This window comes from Salvia miltiorrhiza, chromosome 1, assembly GCF_028751815.1.
Source record: "Salvia miltiorrhiza cultivar Shanhuang (shh) chromosome 1, IMPLAD_Smil_shh, whole genome shotgun sequence".
Classification (NCBI taxonomy): Eukaryota; Viridiplantae; Streptophyta; class Magnoliopsida; order Lamiales; family Lamiaceae; genus Salvia; species Salvia miltiorrhiza.
In genome coordinates, this window is record NC_080387.1 from 47,416,692 (window position 1) to 47,430,520 (window position 13,829).

At 32.3% G+C, this 13,829-nt stretch overlaps 1 non-coding gene across 1 annotated transcript; it reads right to left on the reverse strand.

The window, feature by feature from the left end:
• Positions 1-6,950: 6,950 nt before the first annotated feature.
• Positions 6,951-7,053, reverse strand: LOC131007466 (U6 spliceosomal RNA). The gene has a single exon (XR_009096165.1). It is a non-coding gene; the product is annotated as a U6 spliceosomal RNA (small nuclear RNA).
• Positions 7,054-13,829: the final 6,776 nt, after the last annotated feature.

Below are 13,829 nucleotides of genomic sequence, written 5' to 3' on the forward strand. Positions count from 1 at the left end.
CAATCAAACAACCAGAGCCACCAATCATTTGAGCTTGAAAGGAAAACCTCCACCTCTCAATCTGACCGCCATCCCTCCTATGACAAAATACATTCCGTCAACGAGAAGCTCTTTGAGCACCAGGCATCGAAACTGACCCCCACATCAACCACCTTAAAAATTTTAGCCCAACTCCATGATCTACCCTTCCCCTCTAACACCAATCTGTCAACATCCCACACAATACCTTCAAATCTACTCTTGTTTCTTTTTTCCCACATGAGCCAAATGGTAACAGCCCAAAGCATCTGTAGAAACTTGCGGCACTTCTTCCCTCTTCCAAGGTAACAGAACGTCGAATAATGCATCACCACGGTCCTCGGCCGAACTGTACAAAAACCAATCCAGCTTTGAATAGTGTTCCAGATCATCTCAGCTTTCGGGCAGCAAAGGAAGAGATGGTCCGCCGATTCTTCCGTTGAAATGCAAGCATTGCACCAAGTTTCTTCCACATTCAACTTCATGTTTCTCTTGAGGAGGTTGTCACATGTTGCAAGCCTATTTTTCAAGCATCTCCACGCCGTAACTCTAACCTTGTGTGGAGCCACCACCTTCCAAATCTTAGCAAGCACATCTTTCGAGCTAACATTTGGTGAGTCCACCGACTCCTTTGCAGCGATGACAACATAGGCAGATTTGGTCGTGTAACTCCCAACTTTATTTGCATTCCACCGCCATCTATCCTTCGAATCTTGCTGCAGCACAACACCTGAAATAAGCACCGATAAGTCATTAAGCAAACCTTTCTCCCACTCGAACAACTGCCTTCTCCACCTAAACTCCCACACCCAAGTCCCCTCAACCCAATTCCCAGACTGCTCAATGGACACCTCTCTATCAACACACAACCGGAAAAGCCTCGGGAAAACAAACCTAAGAGGTTTAGTGTTGTATAAAACCACATTATTTCGACATATTTTTATGGAAACGCAGGTAATTTCGTTGCCGCTATTGATTATACTAGTAAACTCCCGTGCGATGCACGGTGATACCTACTTAATTAAAATAGTAAAAATTATATTTTTTAAAATATTATATTTAGATTATAAAATTCTATAAATTACTTATATTATTTTATAAAATAGCTCTAATAACGATAATAACATTAAATGAAGATGAAACCATCTTATAGTTGGAGACTAATCAAATAAATGACGAGGATTTTGACAAAAAATTATCTAATGATTATTATTATTTATTTAAAATTTTCACCAAAATATCTAGATATTTTTCTTTCAAATTTTCTATTAGTCTTGAAAGAGTTTTTGGAACTTTTAATTACTTTTTACTGATTTGTTTTAATGAGGCTAAGCCCATTTCGACTTTATAAAAATTATCTAATGAGGATTTAACTCATTTCAAAATTTGCCCTGAATTTTAATTTCGTTCAAATTAAAAAATATATGATAAAATTAAAAATGATATAATATACACATCGTATTAAAATAACTTACACAAAATCTCCTGTACACCCGAGTATATGGTACATCCAGAGTATTAGTGTCATTTCGATAATACGATAGTGTCATTTAGTGTTAGTGTCATTTCAATATAGTGTTAGTGTGATTTCAAGATAATATTATTTATTTAACATGATAGTGTCATTGGTAAAATAAAATAGTGTTAGTATTAGTGTTAGTGTCATTTACATCCGGCTGTATGGTACACCCGGGTGTACAGGAGATCACCTCAATAACTTATACAAAATTTCTACTGAAATATGTACAGTACTAAAATATATACATATGTATGTGTGTGTATGTATATATATATATATATATATATATATATATACATACTAGTTTGACTCCCATGTGAGAAATATTATTTTTTGATAATAAAATATTATTTTATAGTATTATGTAATTTTAAAATTTTAATTGTTTATTAATGTTAAAAATTTTATGTTGTACACAATATATGAGTAGGAATAATTATTACTCGTTCTTTCAAATAAAAAATATATATTGTTGATGTTGTTAGACTAGGACGAGTAAGTGTTTAAAATGATGTCTTGTATTGGAACATCAGATGATTTAAGTAATATATCCTCAAGGAGATGGGTATATGCATAATCATCATTATCACCACCACTTGTTACATCTCTAATACCTACATTTACTAAATATTTTATTTACATTTACTGAACATGCGTGATCATTTTATACAAAAATATGTACTATATATTCCATTTAAAAAAATTATATATAATATAACTATTACCTATAACATATTTAAGAGATTAAAAATAACTAATGCAATAACGTATAGAGCTATGATTATGTTATAATTAATTTTTCGGGATTATAATTGATACACAATCATAATGTTTGATTAATCTTAAATTTCAAATGTTTTACATATGCTGATTAAATATTCAAGAAATAATAAATAAATAAATATCTTAAAGTACAGTATTAATCATAAATTTTATCAATATAAATATTTTAATAATATTATAATTATTTATTGAATAGTTTGTTTACATTTTATTCATAAATATAAAATATTTAAAAGATAAAAAAATAACTAATACCTTGAATTGGGGCAATATGAAAAATTACAATAAAAAAATATTCATATAATCTGATGTAGACGAAATTAAAATTAAATAAAAAATAGTAAAGTGATTTTGGCGGGAAAACATAATTTATATATATAAATATATATATATATATATATATATATATATATATATATATATGTATGTGCATGCTTGAATATAAGCTTTTGATTATGACTTTTGATAAAATAACTCTTATACAATGATAAATTCTCACAAAATTAATAGGTTAGTGTATATATGAACTCTCCTATGAATAATAGGAGCTGAGGTCGTCTTGCAGTTTCCATCTTAAATATTGAGGCTAAATTATTGACAGCCTACCTAAAAAATTAGAGTAAGGCCGTGTGCAATGAAAGCACTAAAATTAATGTAATACTATATTTTTCTATGTAGAATAGGTTCCTAGCATTCTTTAAACCTTAATTTTCACTTCAATCAACGTCAAGTCGTCAACCATCACAAGCTGCACACACAATAATAATAATAATAATAATAATAATAATAATAATAATAATAATAATAATAATAATAATGATTTATAAGTTGTTACAATAAACTAAATTGTAGAATAAAAAGAGATCCGCCCTTCATTCTTCTGGTGGAGGCACATTCATTTATATTTTTATTTTAAAGTTCATCGGTTGGCTAATGCAAATTATTGGCAATTATTTAGGGGAAGGGGGATATCCTTCCTAAATTCCTAAATGTAGTGATGCTAAAGAGTGACATTCTGATCACTCATAAATTATTTAAATTGAATAATTTTTTTTATTAAACTAATTTATGGTTAAAATGTGACTGCATAGATTTATTGTTCTAAATGTTACTATTATTACTATTTTAAACACGGGAAGGTTCAATAATAAAATTTGAAATTTGTCAGTAAAATTAAGTTGGCATGAGAATTGATGAAATTTTAAAATGGTTAACCTGTGGGCGTGATTTAAAAAACTAATATAAAAAGAATTTAGCATACATTAATGTTGTATATGATGATTCATATACGAACTTTTTTGAGCTAGTGTGAATCGAATATGAATTATATGATCTTTTTTCCTAATGGGATGTGGTCTTTATGGATTTTATGTCTTTTTAGCATGGTATATATATATTTTTTTTAATTAAAATTTCAAGAGGTATAACCAATCGAATTTATATACGTATTATTATTCTCTCTCTTTTAAAAAAAATACAATCACTATTTATAGGTGTAAATAAAGTATAGCTCTTAATTACGACATCAAGTTTGCAAGGTTAATTTGGTGGATAATGGGAATTAGTATGCAAATGACTAGGAATATCAATTTAGCTCGAAATCTAAGAATTAATCCGAATATATTTAAAAAAAGGTTATAGTCGAAAATTTATAATTCTAAAAAGAAAATCTCAAATTGCTCAAATTAAAAGTAGCTCGAGTATGATAGAGTTGACCCGATTAACTTTATTTTTTCTTACTACTTGATTATCAAACTTCAATAACTTACTTTTTAATTTGAGTAATAGATTTTTATGCTTATAAAATATAATTTAATTTTCACCAAGAGCTAGTAAAAGTCTTTGACATAAAAATTAAAGAATTATACTCCTTCCATCCTATTAATTTATATAGGCTTATTTTTCTTTTACGGATGTCCCAAATATATAAGTTTATTTATCTTTTTTTTTTTGGGTAATTGCCTGTAAATTCCTAACGTTTACACCGAATTGGTTTTTGCACCTTTTTTTATTTTTCTACTTTTAAATACCTAACCTTTCGTTTTTGTCTCAAATTTATCCGGTGATCTGTTTTTTTTCATGCCGACGCCGGAATTGACACTGTGGCAGCCGGAATAGATGAGGTGGCAGCCGGAATTGACACCTAAGCACAATTATTACATGTGGTAAAAAAATTTAAAAAAAAAAGAAGAAAAAAATTTACAACTCATCATCTTCCCTAACCTTCCAAACTCCCAAACCCTACCTTCCCCTTTCCCCACCCGTCGCCGCCGCCGCCGCCTGCCACCAGGGCGGCACCCGCCGCGCGCCGCCCCTTCCCCATTCCCAAAACTCGTCGGCCTTCCCCCTCCCCAGACCCCGTCAGTCCTCCCCCTCCCCCTCCCCTGATCTCGCCGCCCCCTTCCCCCTCCCCAGACCCCGTCAGTCCTCACCCTCCCCCTTCCCTGATCTCGCCGCCCCCTTCCCCCTCCCCAGACCCCGTCAGCCCTCTCCCTCCCCTGATCTCGCCGCCCCCTTCCCCCTCCCCAGACCCCGTCAGCCCTCCCCCTCCCCCCTCCCCTGATCTCGCCGCCCCCTTCCCCCTCCCAAGACCCCCGTCAACGCTCCCCCTCCCCACATCTCGAATCTAGCCTCTGAAATCGGCAATTTCATGGCGATTTGGTGAAATCGATCCCTGCACAACAAATTCGCCTTCAAATCCTGACGGTGGCGAGGGATCTAGGGCACGAATTGTTGCCCTTTGTGCACCGCCGCGATCTGGGATCTAGGGCACGAATTGTTGCCCTTTGTGTGCCGTCTGTGCTTGCGAATGTGGCGAGAATGGTGTGGGGTGGTGCCGGCGATGGTGGCGGCATGGGCGGCGGCGGGTTGGAGATTGGGGAGGGACAGACGGGATCTGGTGATTTGGGGGAGGGGCCGATGGGTCTGGGGATGGGGGAGGGCCGATGGGTCTGGGGATGGGGGAGGGGGTGGCCAACGCCGGCGTGTGGTGGCGGTGGGCGGCGCCGGCGGGTGGGGGGAAGGGATGAGAGGTGAATTAGGTTGGGAAGATGATGAGTTGTAATTTTTTTTCTTCTTTTTTTTAAATTTTTTTTACCACATGTAATAATTGTGCTTAGGTGTCAATTCCGGCTGTCACCTCATCTATTCCGGCTGCCACAGTGTCAATTCCGGCACCGGCATGAAAAAAAACCGATCACCGGATAAATTCGAGACAAAAACGAAAGGTTAGGTATTTAAAAGTAGAAAAATAAAAAAAGGTGCAAAAACCAATTCGGTGTAAACGTTAAGAATTTACAGGCAATTATCCATTTTTTTTAGACGAGGCTTTTTTACTATCTAAATTTATGAGGCATATCAAACATGCATTAAATATATAGTATAATATTATTTTTCTTAAGGAAAAACATTCAATGTCATGAACTGTGTCAAACCTTGTGTCTCAAGAGTCGAGAATACTGAAGTGTACATTTTTTATTTGGATAGATTTCAACAACAAAATTTCAGTTGTTTCCAATGTTTCGAATAATCAACATAATCCCATTTTCCAATGATCAAATGTCTTAGAAAGTCACTAATTAAGTGGACATTGAACCAGTATGTTAGCAGAAAAAATTTAGAGTTTAAACTCTATCGCTTATCCTCCTTCAAATAAAACAAATGTCCTAGAAATTATTAAAATGTTGCATGAAATTTTTAAAAATTGAATCAAATGACGTAATTTGAAAAGCAATTATCACATTTTATGCAAATTTATGGTAAAACGCAACTATCAACTTTGATCATCGCCTTCTTGCTTTTTAGACTAGTATTTTATTTGGTGAGATATTGTACATGTCACTATTTGTTGATGTGTTTTGTGTCAACCTCATTACTTATATAAATCGCACAGAATATATATAAAATTTACTTAGATAAGACTATCCAACATAATCAATGTAAGCTCGATTTTCTTTTTTCTTTTAAAACTAGACTGATGACCAAACCAGATAGCTTACTGGTTAATTAACTCATTGTTTGACCAATTCGCTCGGACTAAAAATACAATATCAAATGAATTATTTATAAAAATACAATAATAAAGATTAAGAAAGATACGTAGTTGAATTGTTGTAAATTAAATGAGTTATCGTATCATATATAAGATTTTGCATATCAACTTCTTGAAATACATATATAAGCAGAACAAATTCATATTAATGTCGTATTAACTTGAATTATCATTTGGAATTGAATAGTTGTATAGCACTTCAACAAATTCATATTAATGTCGTATATAAGATTAGGCATTGCTTGTTACTACTTTACTCGGTGGAGTGGAAATGGTTAACAATAAAATTTTAAAAATATTTATTATTATTTGGAAACCATGTATTATTAATGATATTATTGAAATAAGTCCATTTAAGTTTATGAAAAGTAAACTTTTACATATATAGCCATTAATTAGGCTTTAAATGCTCTATTCTGAATATAAGAACAACATGATTTAAGTCCATTTAAGTTTAACATGATCATGAGTAAAAAAAAATTTAATATGACAATTAAATTTAAAAACTCAACATTTAACAACTTAAAACTGGATCGCAAAATTTAAATTTTCAAAAACAACTATAACATGGATCATAAAAAAAATTTGGACCATTTCTCGATTTATGCGTGTCATCCTTGCGCAGGGGCCATGCTAATCTTCTCTGTATCGTTCCAATTTTATCGGATGTCCCCGAAGGGACAAATGCTCATGCGTTTCTGCTCATTATAAACGCCTATATATTTATTTGCAAGTGCGATGTGGGATAGTTGAGCTACAAAATGGGCTCATGGGCCTCACAGCCCCATGTTTTATTTTGCCTTTGCCTACTATTCATTTTCAACTTTTTCTTCAATATCCTAATATTATGTCATATAACACAAATATTTCAAAAGCAGATATGAAAAGGGAAGCAAATAAGCACTAAATTAAATATGGACGATTGGTTTCCGAAAATTATATATCCATTTGTATAATTTTAAAATTTATTTTTCCGAAAAGTTCTGTACTTTCATTTAATCTAATCACGCGTGCATGCAAAATAAAAACAAATTATTTGCACATAATTTCGACAATGGAAGCATAAAATAAAAGGCAAAATATCCAAATGTTTAGTAGTTTATGTAACATAGGAAGATTAAAGAAAAGTACAAAAGGAACTTGATAGTTTCTGATTTGTACGCAATATACGTACCTATATCATTTTAATCTAGTTTGTTTATACTCCCTTCGTCCCACGGTATCTGAGACTCTTTCTATTTTGGGCGTCCCACTGTATCTGAGACTCTTTCTATTTTGGGCGTCCCACTGTAAGTGAGACTCTTTCCTTTTTGAGTAAATTTTTTTCCCTTTAAACACCTTTTCACCTACACACAAAATACACATTTCTTAATTCTCGTGCCAAAAAAAAATGTCTCACTTACAGTGGGATGAAGGGAGTAATTGATTGTTACATTTGTCTTTATTATTTATTCAATACAATTAACATGTGCTTAATCGAATAACTGTTACAGACATGACCAAAAAAAAAACTATATATTTGCCAATTACTTGGCATTTTAGTTGCATGGATCCAATTAAAAGTGTGGATCCACCAGTCCAATAAGTCTCACAATTACATTGTTCATTGCCATTTTGCCAGCCCATACCATTCCCAATTCTCCTACTAGATTATTACAAGAGTACTGGTGATTATAATATTTAAAATATATATATATATATATATATATATTAATAATAAACGCTAGTATTACTAAGACCGTACAAATAGAAATAATTATAAAGTATACAATGAAATAATAAATCCATATTGACAAAAATGTAAAAAGTAAATTTAGATCCTATTTATGATATAAATAAGGGTTAATAGTGCTTTATGTCCCCAATTTTCATTTTCTCCTAAAAAATCACGAACTTTCGGTTTTTTCCATAAAATGTCCCGCTATATAAAATTTGATGACGAAAAGATGACTTATCTCGCCGAATGAAATATTTTGGGGACCATCATTGTTGGAAAATCATATGAGAAGCCACCATTGTTGGAAAACATTGAAGTTCAGAGTTTTTTGTCATCTTTTCGTCACTAAATTTTGCATATAGATATTTTATGGAAAAAATTGAAAGTTTAGGATATTTTAGGAGAAAATGAAAGTTTGAGACATTTTATGAAAAACTCTTAAAGTTCGGGACATAAAACACTATTACCCCTATAAATAATTAACTCTAATCAACAGTTATCTCATAAAACAAAAATATAAAACTTAATATTGAAAAGGACTGGCAAATCAATTGCCTGCATAGTTAAATAAACCAAAAGCAGCACTATAAATTAAGGGTTTTTTTTGTCCTTTTTATAATTTTACATATATGAAAAGTATCAAATAAGCCCCCGTCGTGGTGGCCCTTTTCACGTCTGGCCCCCTATAGTCGAAGGAGTATCAACTAAACCCCTAAACTAATTAAAATCGAATAATTTCCCCCCTCTGACCTAACGCCGTTAAGTGTCCGTTAACGTTTGGGTTTAATTGCACCCTCTACTTCAGGGGTGGATCTGTACCTTATTTTTTTTTTTTTTTATAATTTCAGCAACCCACCCCCGACATCAACTTAACCGTCCCCCGTACTCATCGGCTCCAACTTACACTTTGTCAGCTCGCACGCGCTCAATCTCTTGATCGTCGACTGCTTACCGCCGACATGCAGCAGCATCACCAACTCCAAATGTGGACCTGGATCGAATCCTGCTTGGTCCAAATTCATATCCGTATTTTTTTACTTAGGTCAGGATCTCGGGTCAGGACTCGAGAACCTGTGAATCTAATGGATCTGGACATGAATCTCGTTTTTTTGGACCTAATGGATTTGGACCGGATCCTGACCTAAGTAAAAAAATACGGATATGGATTTGGACCAAGCAGGATTCGATCATGGTCCACATCTGGAGTTGGTGATGCTGCTGCATGTCGGCGGTAAGCAGTCGACGATCAAGAGATTGAGCGCGTGCGAGCTGACAAAGTGTAAGTTGGAGCCGATGAGTACGGGGGGCGGTCAAGTTGATGTCGGAGGTGAGTTGCTGAAATTATAAAAAAAAAACAAAAAAAAAATAAGGTACGGATCCACCACTAAAGTAGAGGGTGCAATTAAACCCAAACGTTAACGGACACTTAACGGCGTTAGGTCAGAGGGGGGAAATTATTCGATTTTAATTAGTTCATGGGTTTAGTTGATACCCCTTCGACTATAGGGGGGCAGACGTGAAAAGGGTCACCACGACGGGGGCTTATTTGATACTTTTCCCAATATTAATATTTATGGTATTTTATTTTTTATTTACAGATTATCCATGATCAAGAGTTTTTTGTCTTTTTAATATGAAACTTCTTATGACATAATTGGTTTTTTAATAGCTGAAATAGAAATTTTATTAGAAAGGAAAAAAAGAAAAACAAGAGTCAAAACAAAAGCAGTCTTAAACACCCGCGAGAAACCACGGGTAAACGAAAACAAACACCAAAACTATGAGAAAATATTTAGAGATTCATCCTCATCCAAAGAGTCGTCGTCGTCCAACATATCTCCCCATCTTTTAGAAACCACCGCCGACATAGCTCGAGCAGCGTCGGAAGAAGAATGAATCACAAAATTTTGTAGAATCGCACCTCCATCCTGAGCATGTTGGACTTTATTCAAGAACTCCACTGGCACAATATGTGCTCCGGCGTATAATCAAGAATGGTATGGATATGAATAAGAGTCGTGCGGATGGTGCCGTTATACATACTAACAAAAAAAAAAAGTGAGTGAAACTTTCTCATAGATAGAAATCAGTAAGACGATTGATCAAATTCGAATTCAATGACATGATATTTATAATTTAATTGATTTTTCAATTTCATTATGATACCCAATCTCTTCTTTTTATTTAACTAGCAGACAGAACGTGCGTTGCACAACTAATGTCATTTTATATGTTGAAAGTTAAATATATAGATATTATTTTATAGTTTGAATTATTTGTAATTGTATCGAATCCAATGAGATAACCGTGAATAACTAATTTTTATTACTATTATTTTAATTTAGGGACGAACATCTAGACGTGTGTAATTTTAATCTATAATATATGTGATGCGTGGCGACTTCATAGCTATGCATATGCGTGTGCAGATTCTAATCCAACTTCGAATCAGGCGTATACTTCTTATAAATAAAAGTATTAGTATTTATTATGAATTAAATTATAATTTTTAGCAAAAGTTTGAAGTTCAAATGGATTGTCACGCGATGTTTTCAAATGTAATAACGAATTAACAATCATACTAAAAAATGTATATTAAAATCAACAAATATTTTAAAAATTAAAAATGCATATTGCTATCTCCAAAAAAAAAAAAATTTGAAATTCCAGCTGCATGTCGAGTGTCTTCAACACAATGCGAATCAATTGCATCTTTCTGATTCTTCATGATTTTGTTGTCGTGTTAAACATGTAAATATACTTTAATCGATGCATAATAACAATATATAAAATATTTTTAAAATTAAAAAATTACCTGCGATCAAAACTTGAGTGTAGACAATATTTTTTGTCTTGTATCTGTTGTGGTCGGCTTAATCAACACTTTAGTAGTAGACATTGAAGTTCCTCGTGATAGAGCAACATATAATTGTCCATGAGAAAGCTTCTTGTGCAGATACTCATCGTGCGTCTTGAAATTGTTTGATTTCATCAACTTGATGCGGCTCATCATCTTGGGTTATATGAACTGCCACCTTATCATGTCCCTTATAGATATATTTATACAAATACTTAACAGCTGTGATACCAGAGCATACCTCGACATTAATATGGCAGTTGTATCTGGACAATAGATGTGCATTATATGGTACAACCCATTGGTTGTCTAAGTCAGCATTCCGAACACGTACAGTTGATCCATTTTTTCTTCTTCTGTAAATTGGATATCCATCTTTACCTTGTTGTGTGCTTTCACAATATGGTCGTGGATAATGGCATTTGCATTTTTCTTTCACCATACAAGGATTCTAAAGCACACAATATGGTCGTGGATAATGACATTTGCATTTTTCTTATTATTTAGATTTTGCTCTCCACAAGGTCCATGCATCATATGTTTTTTCACCAATTTAAACAATTCAGAATTGTTTTCTTCATCGGGAAGTTCGGCACCTACAAACTTATCTATTTCACTTGTCGTATTCAACTTATAGTCGGACTTGAAAATTATCAACATGTGGATATGTGGTAACCCTCTCTTTTGAAATTCAACTACATCAACATGTGCAGCTACATGTCCAAAAATTTTCCTCTTGAATAATTGATCTTTCAAGTCTTGCAGTTTTGCTCGAAATACTCGTGTAGTTAAGTCTGGACGATCTTGAACTGTTTGACCATCATATAATGCTTCTTGTATTTCTTTCCACTCTGGATTGCAAGTCATTGTAATGAATAGATCTGGTTTTCCAAATTTTTGTACTAATGTCAATGCATTAAGATATCTACGACGCATATCTCTAGGTCCTCCTGTAAATGTTGCTGGTAGAACAATTCTTTTGCCAATTTCATTCCCTCTTAATTCTCCATTAAAGACACTATCCACAATTCCTTGATACAATTCTGCTCTCATACTTGATTGATTTTGACGAAAAAATTCCAATTTTTTTGTCTCCAATTTTATGTACATATCCACTATATATTGCTGTAATAATCTTCCAGCTAATAAGAATATGGATTGTCTTGGATTTCTAATCTGTATCTTATAACAAATATATTCTCGGCATGATACCTTCTTAACGTTTTGTCTTCTAACACCTAAAAACATAGAAAAATACAATATAAAAATAAAAAAAGTTATATTATAGTGATTTGTGAAATGAAATAAATACAACAATATACAAAATAAATAAATATGTCAACAATTGCTTAATTATATAAAAGAATCTCAAACCAATTAACAACTAAAAGATTTTCAATTCAATTTATGTTAAAAAAAATTAATTAAATATATTCATTATCACCTAAACACTCTAAATACAAATCAACACTTTATCGATTCAACTCATTCATAGGTAGGATTTATAGATTATGATTAAATAGGGATTTTATTAAGACATATGCATAATGAGATAATTAAATAGCCTTAAGCTAAGGTGGAGCATAAATATTTGCAATTTGTAATTGTAAAATTCTGAAAATCAATTTGTATTTTTGTTTATATGATTAGTATGCTAAAGTTAATTAATGGGTGGGAATGAAAAGAATGTTCTCTACTCATAGTGAATTATAATGTCATGATTGGAATAATAGAACTTTAGAAGAATAAAATTATCCAAAAGTTTAATACTACAATTTATCAAATTAGTAAAATCAATTATAAACATTATAAAAATATAAAATATGATACTTAACTAATTTAATCATCAATCAATTTATAAAAAGTTAATAGACATACCTTGTTCTTCATTGGAGATAATATCGCTTGAAGTTATGGTTCTTGCTAATGAAGTAGAAGTAAAATTATATGTAATTAACCAATAATTAATTATGTGATAAAAGTACAAGTAAAAAAAAACGTGTGATAAAATTAAGGGTTAATTGTCAAAAAATCAAATTTTGGGAAAATGTCAGGTATTTTGATGCAATTAACCCTAAAATTAATGATCAAATTGTCTAAGAAATAATCAATTAAATATAATACTCTTAATTATTTTGTCTCATTTAAATTCTAATATGATGTCTCAATATTTTAAAAAATAAAAACAAAAATAATATCTTAATATATTCGATTACACCAAACTGTGTTAGCCGTTGGATCAATCTATGGATGTTCGGATGTCTGTCCCAAATTTACATTTATTGAATCCCAAAATATTTTGTAAATATGGTTAGGATAAGAATAAAATAATTTAATAGATCAAAGACTTGTGATATATAGAAATCCACAATATTAGAATTAGAATTGTAATAGAAATCCACAACATATCTGCCTCTGATTTTCTTTCTCTGTTGCATTTTTCTTTATCTTCTGCGTTTGAACAGAATTGAAGCTTAGAAATATTGAGATGACATTTTTGTATTTCTAAACCTCATTTAGTTGAGGTTTAGCAACAGTTTAGACATGCCTTCATTATGCAAAAATTTGCATATAACTTATAAATCAGCCTAAATGACCAAAACAAAAATTTGAGGACGTAACTGAACATTCGGAACCTTTGGATACATGTGTCGTAGTTTCAACTTTCAAGTGCAAAGTCATAGATCTATTCATAGTAAATTTAAATTGATAGTAACACTAAAACATACTCATAATAATGCATAAATTAGAAAAAACGCCAACTACTTTTATAGATTCCTTCCAAACAATTAATCTCTACTTTTATTTTAGCTGCAGGTCACCAAAATAAGACTAACACTTCAAAAATTTAAACTTAGTATAGTCATTTTAAAATTAATATTAA